This window comes from Anser cygnoides, chromosome 9 (genome assembly GCF_040182565.1).
Source record: "Anser cygnoides isolate HZ-2024a breed goose chromosome 9, Taihu_goose_T2T_genome, whole genome shotgun sequence".
Taxonomy (NCBI): domain Eukaryota; kingdom Metazoa; phylum Chordata; class Aves; order Anseriformes; family Anatidae; genus Anser; species Anser cygnoides.
Window position 1 is genome coordinate 20,046,816 of NC_089881.1, and position 15,682 is coordinate 20,062,497.

Consider the following 15,682-nt stretch of genomic DNA (forward strand, 5'->3'; position numbering starts at 1 on the left):
ATGGCCATATATTTTGTAGTGGTAGAGTGGAATTCTACACGGCAATGGAGAGGCTTGCAGATCGCCTTGTACGTGTATGTCTAACACTTTATTGTTGCTTCTCTGGTGAGATATTTGCTCTCCACTCCTCCTGCACGTCTCTATCCCCACTCACCTGTGTTCCGCGGGCCGTGGTGTGTTGCTGGGCCGCGCAGCTGGCGTCCTCGACGTGCGGTGAGAGTGCTTGGACGTGTCCTTGCGAGGGCTGGCGGCGGTCCAGATCGCTTAAGGACTTTGTCGTAAAGTCTTAATGCATTGAAGTAATCGAAATTAAGCCTTCGTATGCATACTAAAGTAAATGAATGTAATTTCATATTTATTTTTACTACTTTACAAGAGGTTATTATTAGGAGCAAAAAGATAAAACCGGTAATGGTTTTTTTTGAATCATTGTATGGACACTTTGTTTAATTAAAAATACCACAAGGAAAGTGTCTTAACTTGACAAAGGAACAAAGAGCGCTAATCACTCTTAAACTTTGCTTGTTTAGTCTAGAAACGGCAAAGCATCGTCCTTTTCCTTTTCGTGGGAGGGGGAGAGTCAGCATGTTCGTGGTATGCACACCAAGCCCCCGATGTGCACTGTCCAAGAGGGCCAGATGAGACTTCTTTGAAAAGGTGTCAGAACGAGTCTAGTAGCAGTATTCCTGGGAGGATACACCAGGCGGGTTTATTTCTGGGCAAAGTTGGTGTAAAAATAATTGTAACGTGTTAAATGGGAAGAAGTGCTAGTGTTTGAGACATTTTTGTAATGTAAGATTTTTCTGGTTCCTTAGGCGGTGAAAAGAATAAGACCAAAAAAAAAAAGAGATAAATTATTGTAGCTGTACAACTTCATGCAACAAAATAGATATTGGACAATGTTTTTGTCGGTTTTGGTAAACAGTCTTTTCTGAAGTGCAGCAGCACGTAAACCTAGATGGCTATTACTCACGGGCTGATGGAATATAGGTCATTACGGTGCTCTCAAGTTCTGTGCATTTATTACAGTGCTGTGCAGGTTCTATGTATCTATTAGTGCTGAATACAACATACTGTTAAAAAAAAAAAAAAAAAGGAAAAGAAGAACCACCCTTGACTAGGTGTGACTACAGTAATATCTACAGCGTGTTCTGTTTGGAGATGAACCAGCCCCCGGTATTTGACATGTCTGACACGGAGTGGAAATGCTTTTGCTAGGTGGGGTATTTTGACAAACACATTTATTTGATGTTCCTGTTTATTTGATGTTCCTGGCTCAAGAATTTGTTGGTAGTTTCCTTAGTTAACTAGTGTGTTTTAGCATGATCACAAAATAAGCAGGCCTTTAGCATGGTCTTTATCAATAACAAGAACTAAAAATCCGTCGATTCAAACTGAAAATACAGGCATAGATTTCTTTTTTAATTTTTATTTATTTTTTTTAATTTGTAGTCAAGTCATTCATTGTTTTTTTTTTTTTTGCTTAAAAAAAGGGTGGTTGACAGCTGATAATTTATCAGGTACCTTGTGGATGCTTTACTAAAACAGTATCAGAGCAGCAAAAAGCATTCAAGGAACGAGTAACTTCAGTCATGGTAGCCATGTAGCATGTCCTAAAAAATAAAGTTTGGGTAAGTTTTTTATCATTCATAAGTTAGAAGATTAAGTATATAAGCTTATTTTAACGGAGAGTAAGGAGTTGATTTTTTTTTTCCCCAAAGACCTATACGCGAGGACTTGCACTCTTCATTGCAATCTTTGATGAATCTAGTAGATCACATTGATAAATGTGCGGTGATTCAGAGGAGAGAAAAAAAAAAAAAAAAGCTAAGAAGACAACACCCTTTTCCTGAAGACCTGACAGCAGTTGCAGAGGAATTCTGCAGGCAACCTCAGAGGCAGAATTCTATAAATGATATTCCCAAATGGTAAAATGCTATTTTCAGCCTAATCTAGTTTGAACAGGAAGATTTTGCAAGATGTGAAGCTCAGCTGATTTCAGATTCCTGGTGTGAAACAATTGAGATAAGAATCGTAAAGAAAGGGGCAAGGCTTAGTAGATCAAACACTGTACACTACGTGTCTCCTTGGGCAGAATTACTCCTGCCCTGGTCTTTCCTACTCTTGCTTGAAATAGCAGAAGTCCCATAGCACAGGCTGTTTCCCACAGCTGTTCTCTAATTGCGTGATTTTGCTTTGGGAAGGTGTTTCCAGATTATTTAAAATGTGTTTCCAGTTACACTATCTTTTAGTTTCTCTTCTTTCCCTTGACTTTTGCACCTTTTAAATTGCCTTGGTCCTTCTCCTGGTCAGAGAAGTTAAGTTACTTACCTGAGATCTGATCCATGAACAGCTTTCTAAGTTATCGGGTAGACTTCCATTGAGCTTAAATATCTGTTTAACGTACAGGGTAGTAACTAGTTCCATTTTTGTATTGATTTTTGAAAATGATAAATAACATGCTCGGCAAAACTCATTTTTTTTGAAAGAGTGAAAAACAGTCTTTCAAAAGATGGTGAATTTAGTATCCGTTCTTCAGAAAAGCTTAAGAAAGCTTAAATTCAAGTCAGTCTTGATGGCATTGACACATCCTTTACAGTTACTGTTAGGACAGACACATTGCAGAGAAAACAAGATGCTATTAACCCTGTTTGCAGGGAGCTCTTCTGAAGAAAATAAGAGTGGAAAGATGAGACACTGAAAAGAGTATTAGATTGCTGGGGGGATAAGATTTAGAAGTTAACAGCTTCATGAATAAAAACTGGTATGTAAAACTGATTTTTTTGTAGTGTGAGCTGATGCTGATGAGCATGTGTTGGCCGATAGTCTTGCAAGAATACAGTCTGAAGTGTAATAGCATTCCTTTAAATAACGTTAGCTGCTCAGTTACCCATCTCCGAACACCTTTATGGACGGGCACTTCCTCAATAAGTGTGTTAGGTGCTTTATTTTTTGGTGGTATGTGGGTGATCAGAAGGGGAGCTGTGTTACTGACCACCCTGTCAAGACAGTAACACTAGAAAGATCAGAAGTGAAGGAGGGTTGGAAACACAGTGGGAGATTTCAGTTAATCTCAAGCAGAGTGTGCAATTGTCCTATCAAAACGCACTGTAGAGCCGAGGTACCCGTTTAATGCAGCGACTGGTTAAAGACAAGTTCCAGCATGGGAATGGGGCATAGTTAATTCTGCAAAGCCATGAAAACCATGGAGAGGGTGAATGGGGGTCGAAGGTTTCTTTTCTCTTATAGGGATGTCAGATTATTCTGACACTGGACTGCACAAGTTAATGGAAGGTAATTCTGTTGAGATTACTGGATGCACAGAAACCAAACAAATTATGCTCAGAGAAGCCATCTGAGTTGAAAATAGCTGGAGGCTAGGAGATAATTTAGGGGGGCTAGATCATATGTTCGTGCAGTTTTCACTCTTCGTTCAGGTATCTGCCTTGAAGTCCCTTCTGGAGAGAGGATAATGGGCAGGGGAGCCCGTCGGTCTGATCCGGCATGGCCATTCTTTAGTTCTCATTCAGGTCTCTTGGAAATTCTTCTGAGTAAAATCTTTTCCCTTATATAAAGGAAAATACAAGGTGCTGGCGAGCTAGCATCAGCAGTCCCTTTCACTTTTTTTAACTGTCTGCAAAGCAGCATGATAGGTTATCTAATCATACTTCCATTTGTTTGTGGGATAAGCAACTGCTACGTGTTGTGCTGCACATGCAGTGCATTAGTTTAGAAGGGCTATAAATTGAGCCATACATCTGCAGCCATGGTAGGAAATTCAACAGAAAATATTTCCAGTGAAACAAAAATACTGACTTCAGTCATTTTGGCAACAAATTAAGTTTGTGTGATTGTTTGTTTGTTTGTTTGTTGTTTGTTTCCTCTCATTACTGTAAGAAGAGAGATTTTCGTACAGTAGGAAAACCCAACATAATCGAACTGTTAATTAATGTAATGAACAGAATTTTAAGGAAAAGCTCTTTTGAGAGCTAGACCACGTAGGGTGGGAGGTACATAGTATAGCCATAACAGTAGGACAGTGTACACGTAGGTAAGCTCCTTTTACTGCTTGTGACAGACTCGTATAAGGCGCTGCTTTGTTGTTATCAATTAATCACAGCCAAGTGGCGGTGATCTGGGGCCTCTCTGCTGTGCCTCTGTGTCCCGATGCTCATCAGATCCTTTGAGCGTGTTGTCATTGATAGATGAAATATATTTGTTTTCCGTGATCATGCTTAGGTCCTGTTCAGAAAACTAGGTGAAGAAGTGGTATGATTAGATTGGTTTAATGCTGCTGTTGATTAATGACTTCGATCCTCTTATTTAATAAATGCTATTCTCTTCAACCACGCTGCTAATGTAAATATTTTGGTATGTTTATGTGTAGGCTGCTTATTCTTTGGAACAAGTTTCAGTGTCTCTTCCTGCATGTATAATAAGTATAATATCAATGCAAATACTTCCCCCATTCAGTCGGTGTGACAGACAAACACAGGTTCTCAGTTCTGGTGTCTAAACGGTTTGAAAAGTCAACAGAATAATATTTCTCTTAATGCCGTTATTGTCTGTGCTATTTCGGGTATGATTCACATCACCCAGCCCGTCACTCTGTTCTGCTGTGAGTTCTCGTGCTGGGATCCCCGTCGTCGTCCCAGACACCAGACGTCCCTTGGAGACAGAGGTGTATTTTGACGACGTGGCTGGCGGGGCAGTTCTGCTCCCGCATTTCTTCCCTTTCAGGGCTGCGTTGCTTCTGTCCTCTCCTGCCCTCACGGTGAGGTGGTTTGGGGAGCTGAGTTAAGACAACTGATTCCCTTATTTTAGGCTGAAGGAAGCGGCAGGAGAGCCTGGCTGGGAGCCCGCAGGTGAGGTGCTGGCACCTCCTGGCCCAGCGGCAGGTCGGCCTTGGCCGGGACGTGGCTTAGCAGTAAAACCGAGCCGGAGCCGTCGGTAGGTTGTGCCCTCGGAGCCCTGACGTGCCTGCTGTACCTGCTGGTGGGGCAGGAAGCCTGCCGTGCTCCTGTCGGTACGGCTGCGTCTGCAGTTTGTCACAGCTCAGCAGCCGCTGTGCCACAGGGACTCGTCCCTTCGGACAGACGGACGGACAGCAGCCCTCTGCGGAGAGGTTTAAAGCTTTGCGGATCATGTAACTCCCCAAAACTGCCCTCCTGGAGATGTGGAAGGGTCTGCAGGAGGGATGAGGCTGTCCGCGGGTGGCAGGCTGTGGAGGGCAAAAGGGGCTCTCAGAAACGAGGAAGAGAGGGTAAAATTCCTTGCGCGTTGCTCGGCCCCAGGCAGTGTGAGCTGCTGCGTAGTCCCGGGCTTCACCTGTTCACAGAGAGCTTCCATGCAGGTTATTCATGTGGAAACACGGATGAGATGCAGAGTTTGTGTGGAAAAGTGCTGCTGCTGTGCACCAAATGCCGCTCAGTTTTGGAGAATTTGTGGGGAATTGAGAGGGGACTGTAAGCAGGAGTGCAAAAGCTTCAGAAGAGCAATATATTTTGGAAAAAAATACGTGAAAATACATAATGGTTCCTTGATATGTGCAATGGATGACTTCACAGTGACTAGTGTTACCTTTTTTTTGGTAGAGAGTGAGGCTTAGATTTTCCTCTGGCTCTGTGCAAAATAGTAATAGTAGTAGTAATCCCGGGAAGAATCTCGAAAGCACTGTAAGCACCTTATTTTAGAGGAACTGCATTCCAGGAATGTCTGGAGTGTGTGAGCCCAAGCTCCACCACAGACCGTATTTCTGACTTCTGGTATGACATTGTTTTCAGAAAAAAATATTTCTGTACCTGTGGATTGTAAGGGATTCTAAGTATTACAAGGAACTCAGAATTTTGAGGGCTTTTTAGAAGAATTCTTGCATCCGAGTTCTTCAGACCGTGATAGCACTTTGACGTGCCCAGGAACAGAAGGAGTAAGGGTTGTGGAACATTTCGATGTCCGTTTTTAAAGTTGATGCTTCGCTGTGGCTATTCCGAAAGCTGCCCCTGTAGAAGGCAGGCAGAAGGCAGCCGACGTTCCCTGAGGCACACAGTGAGCAGGGTCAGCGGCCACAGCGTGACTTCTTGGGTCTCTGGACGCCGAGGTGTCTGCAAACGCCGTGTCTTGCAGCGGAGCACTGGACCTGCTGCATTGCCTGCCTGTGCTGTGTAGGTCATCGGCTTGACTAGATGCAACATGGATTGAGGTTTTGCTCTGAAAGAATGCTATCTTTGATTTCTGGTTGCCCAAAAAGTAAGGGAATAATGGTACCAATACTGAGAGAGACACAGACAGAGCTCAAATGATGATTACGTTTATTGGGGTTGAAAATAATACGTATAATATCAATAATATTGTCACATTGCCTTGTTACTTTAAGGGAAGTCTTTATTGGAACATTTTGACTCCACTTCCAAATGCAACGTCTGCTTAAGACACGTATCCCACCTCCCAAAGCATGGCGCATTTGAGGGAGAATTTTTTAATGAATTCAATTAATTAAGCTCTTTAAGAATAAACATCTAAGAAACATGTACAGTTGTACCCTTGCCCTACTGTAACGATTTCTGATGCCTTACATAACTTGGGCTGTTTCTTCTGCAAGGCCACTGTTAGTTAGACCCAAAGCAGAGGAATATCTTGTCCCGAAGATCTGAAAACAGGCGGACGCGGCAGCAGCGGTAGCTGAAACATGAGCAGCGAAGAAGGTATTCTGCCCAAGGCTACACTTGGAGCTTTGTTCCACATCCCCAGACCAGAGACCGGTTGAGGAGTCCCGGTAACCTTGCAGCTATCAGTTCTGCAGGAACACATTGCCATGTTGACAAAAGCAGGTGTCTGCCTCCATTCGGCTGTGAAGGCTGATCGGAGCTAAGGGCTCTGCGGGAGAGGGGACGGCTTGTCGCCGAGCTCGGCTGAGTCGCTGGGGCAGGCTCAGTACAGCAGGGGGTACATCTCTTCCTACCTCCAGGAAAGGGAATTAAAAAAATTCTGATTTATTCTTTTTTTTTTTAATTTTTTTTGGAAGTGGTATATTTTTTGTCTAGGTTCAGTTGTTTTATTTAAAACCTGTAATAAACTTTCTGAGAATAACAGAGTGACCCCTAAATGCTGCACATCAGTTTTTTGTTTTTTTAATTTACCCTTTTTTTTTTTTATACACAAGGAGAATTTTTTTACTCTGTGATTTGTGTTCAGAGTCTGCTGAGAGCAGCCAGGTCAATAGTTACGCTCCTCTATACAATAAATTTTGCAATGGTGAATTTAAATTTAGAACTCGGTTTTGCAATAAAGGTACAATTTTTTTTTTTGTCAGTGAGTCAACGTGTCCGCTGTTCTCAGGAGAAATCAAACTACCAACACAAATTAAAAACTACCTCGTGTTTTCATTTGTGGGCCACCATCATATAGGTGATAGTCTGTAAAGGTGGGATTGTGGGGTAGGGTGGAGGCCATGCCATGCTCCGCGTCATACTCTGCCCTTGGAGTAATGACTCTGCTCTTTACTAGTCTAGACAGGATTTTACTTCATGCTCTAGGATCTTTTAACTTCCAGTCTGTGAATTGGGTTACTTACTAATGAATTTCATTTAAATGACTTGCAAGTGAAGCTGGGCTGCAGCATGGCTCTTCCTCCCTCCTTCCCCAACGGTACAAACTAATTGGTATTGACAAGATTACTCTTGTGTTTTATGTGCTTTTAATAGGGCTGGCTAGGATGGTTTCCTCTCCAGCAATTTAGCTTCCTTTCCTTTCAGTGCGTTATAAGCTATCATCTGTGATTTCCTCAATTTTTGACTTTTCTGGAAATTGGTGTTTAAACCTGCAGGTAGCTGCTGCCATGCTACAATATTCCTTCGCTTTGGTCTTGCTTTGCCTGTGTTTGTCATGCTGCAGTGAATCCTGTTTTATGCACTTTTGAAGAGTGGTTTGTATATCCAGGTTTATTTTTTTTCCTGGAGTAGTGCTGTCTGCTAAGCAGTTTTTATTCTCTGTCCCCTCAGATATCCTGTTTTGTTTTGATAGTTGGTTCACGTACCAGTGTATGCGTGCAGGAGTTTGGTGTATGAAAGAGCATTTCTGAAATGTGGACGTTGTGCAGCTCTTACGTGATACGAGTGTATATATAAAGTGTTTCTTCTAAAAATCCAGAAAGTTAGCTTGCATCAGCTTTTTGCTTATTTCTGACATAATAAAGGCCTAAGAAGAGAACAAAGATTAGGAAATAATTTTTCAGTTAATAGCAGAGGAAAGCTGTTTCAGATAGAATTTAGGAAAACAGGTGGATGGATGCTCCGTGGGGAGCTCTGGGGCGCTGTGAGTGCTCCCTGCTGCAGCTCCGTGTCAAATGGCCGCGGGACCCCGAGAGGAGCCCCGGGGCCGTCGCTGCCTGCTGCATGTCCCCGGGGAGGAACTCTTGCTACCAGCCAGTTGCAGGTGATGACAGCTTTCAGTGCAGTCTTGCATGTGGTCCTGTTTTTTTCCTTCTTCTTCCCACTCATACATACGTGTTTCTTTAATTTTTTTGAGCTGGCGTTTATCTCAGTTCGGCTTGCGTGTCAGATCCAAAAAGCAGATGTTACTGTAGAAGTGCTGAATTGTTTAAAAAAAATCCCATAGATCATCATGGAAGTGCGATTACAAGAAATAACTTTTGATTCTCTCCGTTTACGTTCCAAGTATGGCAGTGGTAGAATCACCGCTAGTTTTGTATGTGCCTATTAACCAAATGAAAGGAAGGATTCAATGGAGTGATTAGTTTTCAATTTAGGCTTTTAAAGCTATTGTCTAATGCTTTTTGCAGCCTAGTTACTGTGGGGAATATCCAGGATTTAGTTATTTTTAATTCTGTTTTGATTGGGACGCTCTTTCCAGATACCGAGGCCAGATAAAAGCGGGATAATGGAGGAGAATTTAGTAGAAAAGATGGTGTGTCCTTAGAAGGCTTTTGTAATTCACAAAGCACAACGTTTAACGAGTAAATTTGTTGTTAAAGCTCAAATAGCACAAAAAAAATTCTCAGAATCCAGTATAAACGTTGCGATCCGAAGAGGATTAGAAGAAAAGGGAGCACGCAAGATGAGCAGAAGTGGTCCCGAACTCGCACAGCTGCCTTCTCCCAGCCGTCGCGCTCGCCCAGCGTTTCCCACCATGGTTCTTTGTGTGGTGGATAGAGGGAGGAAATTGTAAATGGCAGCACTTGTAGAGGAAATCGGTGACAAGTTTGTGCAAGTAGCTTTTAGAGAAATCCTTGTTTTGAGTTGTTCGCATTTGGAGCCACGTAAGGAATAGTGTTAGGGAAGGGCGCACGGTGGGTTTGTAACTGGAGATGCGCTGCCTGGTGCCCTGCAGTGTTGTCTTCATGGCCAAAGATACTTTGTGTTGTTATCTGCGGCCGTCTTGCAGGATGGGCTTTTTTGGAAAATGCCAGCCAAGTCTTATTTCTTTTTCAACTGGTGTTTTATCAGCTTCGAGGGCATTTGGTGGATTACTTTTAGGTGTCACATAGTGTAACTGTTACTACACTTGGTCACCTGTTTAAATCGCTATAACAGGTCAGTATATAAAGAGAGAGGCTAAAATCAATAAATTACAGCCGTCACCTGCGTTATTTCAAGGTGCGTGCCAAAATAACAAAATCCAATAGGATAAATTTGGAAGGAAAAGAGCTGCTGACGAGGCGTTTGTACTCAGTACTGGACTCTGCAGAAGGACATGGCAGTGTTTTCTGAACGTTTCCGTGTTGTTTCAAGCACAATTACTCAAAACCAGAGCCTACAACCAGTTAATACAAGCAAGGAATGAGCTGGTGAACCCTTTCTTTTCTTGCCCTCTGCTCTCTGTGGCCTTTGCCTCCAGCTCCTGTGTGGGGCAGGGCCAGGCCAGACGGAGGTGAAGGCCGAGAAGGCCCTCGCCTCCCCTCGCCAGCTCTGGCCCAGGGGCTACGCGCGGCAGGTTGCCCAAGGGTGTGTTGGAAGGAGGCGGTTTGGGTATAGTGGAGGCTGAAGAAAGCCTTTTTTCATTGAGGAAGGTTGTTTATGTTTGTGCAGTTGGCCCGTTATTTATGTTTGCCACCTTCCTTCGCAAATGAAGTAACACAAGCTAAGCGTGGCGCTCAGCAGTGGGCAGCGCAGCTCTCCTCCGCCTTCCTGTGGACGCAGATTTTGCTCTGATTTAAGCTGCTCTCAAAAGAGGAGTGCAGATAGTGGTTGGCTGGTGCTTTGTGTTGTTTTTAAAGAAAACTCTGGTTGCAGGAGAGTGTAACGTTTGTTTATGGGGGCTGCTGAGTGGGCTGCTAAAGCCTTCTCCTCAGTGCTGGCCCACAACTCAGGGAAAAACAAACTTTCAGGCTAGCTCTGCATGGGAAACCATGCCACTTGGCGAGTGGAGTTTTCCTCAGCCTATTTACGTAATTTCTGCGGTACCAGCACAGCTAAGCAAGGGAAAAAGAGCGTGTTTGCAAATTCTTTCAATTCCCTGCATACTTGCATCCTTCAGCTTCCTCTGCAGCAGCTCCTCTCCTGTGCTGTTACGGTTCTGCCCGCCTTGACAGCACGGTCGGATGTTTTAAGAATAAAATACGCCCAATTGCTACAGGTCTTTTTTTTTTTTGACTGGGTCTGAAAATGGTTTTATAATAAGCCATCTCTTCCTGGTTGAGCTTGGAAATGGCACGAGCAAGAGCTCTGTGTTGATCATGAGGCCTGGAAGCTGTAGTTATTCTTTACTCATAGTGAAAGTTTTTGAGAAGTTTACAGATGTTTTGTAAATAGCCTATTTTTAGATTAAACGGGTAATGCTTTATTAATCACCCATGTCCATCTGTCCCCCTTTCTGCTCTTTTGAGTGGGCGATTAAATTATGTGCTAACAAGAAACATAGTGTACAAGTATTTGTATGGAGAGTAATCACTCATAATTATTAGTGTGAATAAAAATTGTTTGTTGTTGATGCATAAAAGTGGGTACTGCTGTGCGTGGAGTTAACACACACTTGAAGAGTGCTTATACTTACCTATTTTATTGTTAGGTTCATAAAATAATTGCTTTTGACATTTCAAGAAAATTACTAAAACGTAGGAGAGTGTGGAATTTTTTGGATTATTTTTTTCTTCTGTTTTTGAGGATGGGAAAGATTTCCCTTGAATGTTCCCCTGGGAAGATTTCTGTTATGTACACGTCAAATGTAGCTAGCAGCTAGGGTGAGCTGTTCTCTCAGATACTGAGGGCACTGCAGGAGGTGATAAACTGTCTGGGTGCATGGGCACACCTGTGTACATAAACCGAGTTATTTAGTGCAAGATGTGTTAGGAAAACAGATCCTCTTTTTCGTTTTTTTTTTTTTTTTTTTTTTTTTTTCCCCCAAACTGCTTCTCAGGGGATGTAACTGTTTTGGAGGAGAGGTCCTCAGTCAAACCACTGGAATGTTAATTTTTGTTTGGGGCTTTTCAGGGTGTTTAGAAGTCAGTAGCTGAAGTTTATTTCCAGAAGAGATTTGGCATGGGCAAAAGGTATTTTAAGCTGCCTATTTTGCCTAGTTAGCTTCCCAAAGCCTTTTCTGGAAAGTTAAGGCAAATCCAGACATCAGGATTTTTATACACAGGTTGTTTTGTTTATGCATGCTCCTACTGAATGGGTGCAACTGTCTTAGAGGTCTGATGGTTTAAGTGTTCATTCAACAGGCTTATTTGTTCAAAGGTCTGTATTTCAGGCTCCCCGCAGGAGCAGTTCTTGTGATGTGGCAGGATATATGCAAAAAGCCAGCTCTGCTTGCTGTTCTGTTCCTGATCACCGCTGATTTAGGCTGTATACAAATTCAGCGGTGATAACTCAGCTGCTTAAACAGAGTAGGCTGCAAGGGCCATGCGGGTGTGTGCTTGATAATACTAATCATGTTAACATCACTGTTTTCAAAAGAATAAATATTAATTTTTTCTCTTTTGTCTCCTTATTTCTTTTTCAGCATCACCCTTTTGTGGCAAGAGATACCTGAAAGGAAAACTTCCTCATATCAATGCACTGCCAATGGTAAGTACCTTCTTAACTGACTAATGGTGGTGTGGTTCCTTCCTGCAAATGTAAGGCAGCTTCTGTTGCAAATCGTATTTTTAGGGTGGCTACTTTTTTTTTTTTTTCAAGTTGATGACTTTTTTTTTCCTAAGAAAAATCTAGACCATTATTCTGCTTGACAAAATACTAAAATTGTTTCTCTTACCCTGTGGAAAGTAGGGCAGCATGTTAATTTTGAAGCAAGAAGTGTGACTTGACAATGACATAGCTCATCCTGTTGGTAACTGTTTTTGCTTCCTCTTTTGGCCAAAAGCCTGTTCGGGGCAAGCTGTAGATGAGCTGAGTGCTCCGTTGCCTCCCCTTGGGTGCTCTCTGCATCTTGTTTCAATACTAACAGTTTCTCCTATTACAAATCTACACAGTGCCAGGTGTATTTTGCTTCAGTGCGTTTGGCAGTGTAAGACTAGTGAGGTTAAAATCTTAGCTCCTCTAGAAATAGGCTTGGTTGTTGTGATCTTCTTACTCTCATCTCTGGAATATTATTAAATGTTTTAGATTATTGGAGGATGGTATTTGCAGACCGTATTTATGGTTTCTAATAGTTGCAGAGGTGAACTCTGAAGAGGACTGGAATTTAATGCTCTGGCTTTGATTACATTCAAATAGTCTTTCAGCAGTTCTGGTATCTTGTGTTGTTACATGTGAGGTGTATTATGAGGGTGTTAAATGCAGTGTTAGACTTAAATAAATGCATAATTTGCCAGCTTGCATTTCGGGCATCTCTAGATCATTATGTTGAGTGCAGAACCTAAGGGATGGAATTTCTAACCACCAACTTCAAAACTGAATTTGGGATCCAAGAGATAATGTGGATTCTTTTGTTTTGGGGGGCAGCATGGATCTAAAGAATCTGTAAATCAGTGATACCTTTGCAACTCCTCTGTCTTTGTCCTGTGAGTGAAGTGACAGTCAGAGTTTATGTGGATGTAACTGATTACTTTGAAATGCACCAAGTGATTCTCTTGACTCTTCAAAACATCATGGAGTGAAATGTAATGCAGCGTGTATTTGGCCACTAAGCAAAGCAAATATAACTCTGAAATCAGAAGATCTGCACAAGTGTGTATGTCATTTAATAGCCTGATGTTTAAGCTCAAAATCCAGTTTAGATGTGTAAAGTTTATATTCACTTGGGATGGATTTCAGCTGTTGGGAACAGATTTGTTGAGTGAGAAGGCGCCGTTTTTACCTGGTCATGTAGCCTGGCATTTTAATTTTCTGAAACTGAAACTAGCAGTGGGCTCAACCTTTTCTATTATTGCTAAGTTTTCATTGTTGTTGTTGACCTTTTTCCAAGGGAAAGCTACTCTGATTTACTTTTATTTTGTATTAGTTGAGCGTGTTTTTAGTTATGATTAGAAATACAGGTTGGTGTTACTGCTTCTCTTAAAAACATGACTCACTCCATATTAACCTAGTCCTTATACTTCATAAAATTTTAAAATACTGAGAGAGTGCATTTGAAATGTTACTGCATTTTGTCCTACTTTTCCCCCTGCAAATTATGTTAGAAATTCAGAATTGCACAGTCTCAAGGGCACGCTAGTTGTTACAGGGATCATAAAACATACTCAACTGTTACTTGTAGTGAAGTGAAATACTCTTCACTCCTTTCTTTAAGAGCTGCATTTGTTATAAGAGGGTTTATTTTCCTATTCTGGAGATTCCTAAACAATTACTCATCTCTTAATTAAAACTTTGAAACAGTTTGAATGTAGATTTAAGAGCCAAGCTAGACACATTAATCATCATCCCCAAAGTAATCATATCTTACTCTGGCTTATGGTAAAAATTACTTTCACAGGTTTCTATTATGTTTTTCTCTTTGATGTGTGTAGACAAAGTATGAGACGGGTTGACCTGAAGAAAGCAGTTTGTGTTCTTCCCAGAGTGTTTTGTTTAACATGGCTTCCCAGATTCAATACGTATATTTCAATCAGAAATGCATTTCTGATTCCCTTGAGAAACGATACTGGCATTTTTGATCAGTCTGTTAATCATGACAGTCAGTTCCATTTCTTCTTAGTCAAAAAAAAAAAATCACCACTAAAATACAGAGGAAAAAAAGAACACCACTAAAATGCAGAAGTTATACATCCTCTTTTGGTTTTTCTTTGCTTTACTATTTTAAAGATGATTAAAAGATGCTATTTTTGCATAGAATATGGTGTGTAATCACATAAATAGGGTAAAATATAAGTTAATCCTTAAACATTGGAATGGTTAGCATTTTGTTTTTAATCACATATTTATGCTGTGATCAAGTCTTTTAAAACAGTGTTGCTGTGATCTATGTGTAAGGTGGAGTAAGTTGGCGTCTTAAAGGAAAGATGTGAAAGTTTAAAAAAAAGGCCTCAAGGGTGAGGCAAATTAGTATATAACACTACTTTTTCTAGGATTTCAAAGGTTAATTTCAAGGCTGCTAATGGGGTACTTACTGAAGGTCACAAGGGTTAATGAATGTGTTGGAAATAAAAATCGAAAGTCCTGGACCTTTGGCCTAAGGGCAAGATCAGATCAAATTTTCCATAAATGTTTTAGCAAATTTTTTTTTTGTTATGTGATAGAAGAGCTAGCTTACCTGAGAGATATTTTCCTTTGTACCTTGCAGGGCTTCTCTTGTGAGTTTTAGAAGCAGGACAGTTTGCCTTTGCCTTATGAAATTAGTGTTCTTTTCCTTTCTTTTTTTGTGCCTGCATTTGCGTGTGTGTGTATATATACATGAATGCGTGGCTATATACAGGTGTGTTTGTGTATACACATACATATGTGTGCCTAGCTATTTAAAGGTGTGTGCAGAAACACTCGAAACTTACAGAAAGCTGGGAAGTACCTGTTTTTTAATATCATACAGCAGCTTGCTGTGATGGGTTTAATTCCACAGGAAATAACCAGAGGGGCTGTGAGGGAATCAAGCAAGAAAGGTAACGTGGAGGCTTGTTAAGAGGTGTCCTGAAAAACACTCTTTCCAGGTTCTTTTACTGCATGGATGGTTTGACCAAGTCAAAAATCAACACACTGACCCGTCAAAAGGTCTCCCTGCAGAAGAAAATAAAGGATGTTACCGTTTATTACAAGCTGACACAGGCAAAGTCTGAGGATACGCGGTGAGCAGAGTTGCTGAGTCTCCAGAAAGGCAGGGTCATTGCAGCGAAGTCCGTGGCCTCACAGTCCTTTGGGGGGAATACAAAATACAGTGTGCATTACAACTTGTAGGTGTTTTGAATCCGTTCTTCTGGACGTTTACTTTTAGGTGAATATATCGTACCATGTTTTGAAGGTGTAACACCAGCTGTGTGTTATAGCAACTGTTCTTACAGGTAAGAGACTTGTTTTAGGAGGACAGCTTTGCAGGCGCAAAGTCTCTTAGGTCAGGAAATTCCATGGGTACCACACTTCAGTGTAACTTCAAACCCAGCGGATTTTGCTCAGAAACAGCGCGAGTGGTTGGAGGAGCTGGGCAGGATGAACAAGACACTCCAAAGAAAATTCAGTGAAAGGATTAGAAGACATCTGCCAGAACTTCTCCAAGACTGCAGCAAGACTTTCTCTTTGAACCCTACTGTGGTGCCGTCTGTGGAGTCTTCAGTGACCTTTCCACTCCTTTAAAGGCAGCTGAA

At 41.7% G+C, this 15,682-nt stretch overlaps 1 protein-coding gene across 4 annotated transcripts in view; it reads left to right on the forward strand.

Annotated features, from left to right (window-relative positions):
- Window positions 1–15,682, forward strand: part of TBL1XR1 (TBL1X/Y related 1) — a 111,211-nt gene that overhangs the window by 35,164 nt on the left and 60,365 nt on the right. For all 4 annotated transcript variants that reach the window (XM_067002769.1, XM_067002768.1, XM_067002770.1 and 1 more), the window contains exon 2: window positions 11,956–12,020. The gene's annotated coding sequence lies outside the window, so the exon portion shown is untranslated. The remainder of the gene's footprint in view (window positions 1–11,955; window positions 12,021–15,682) is intronic.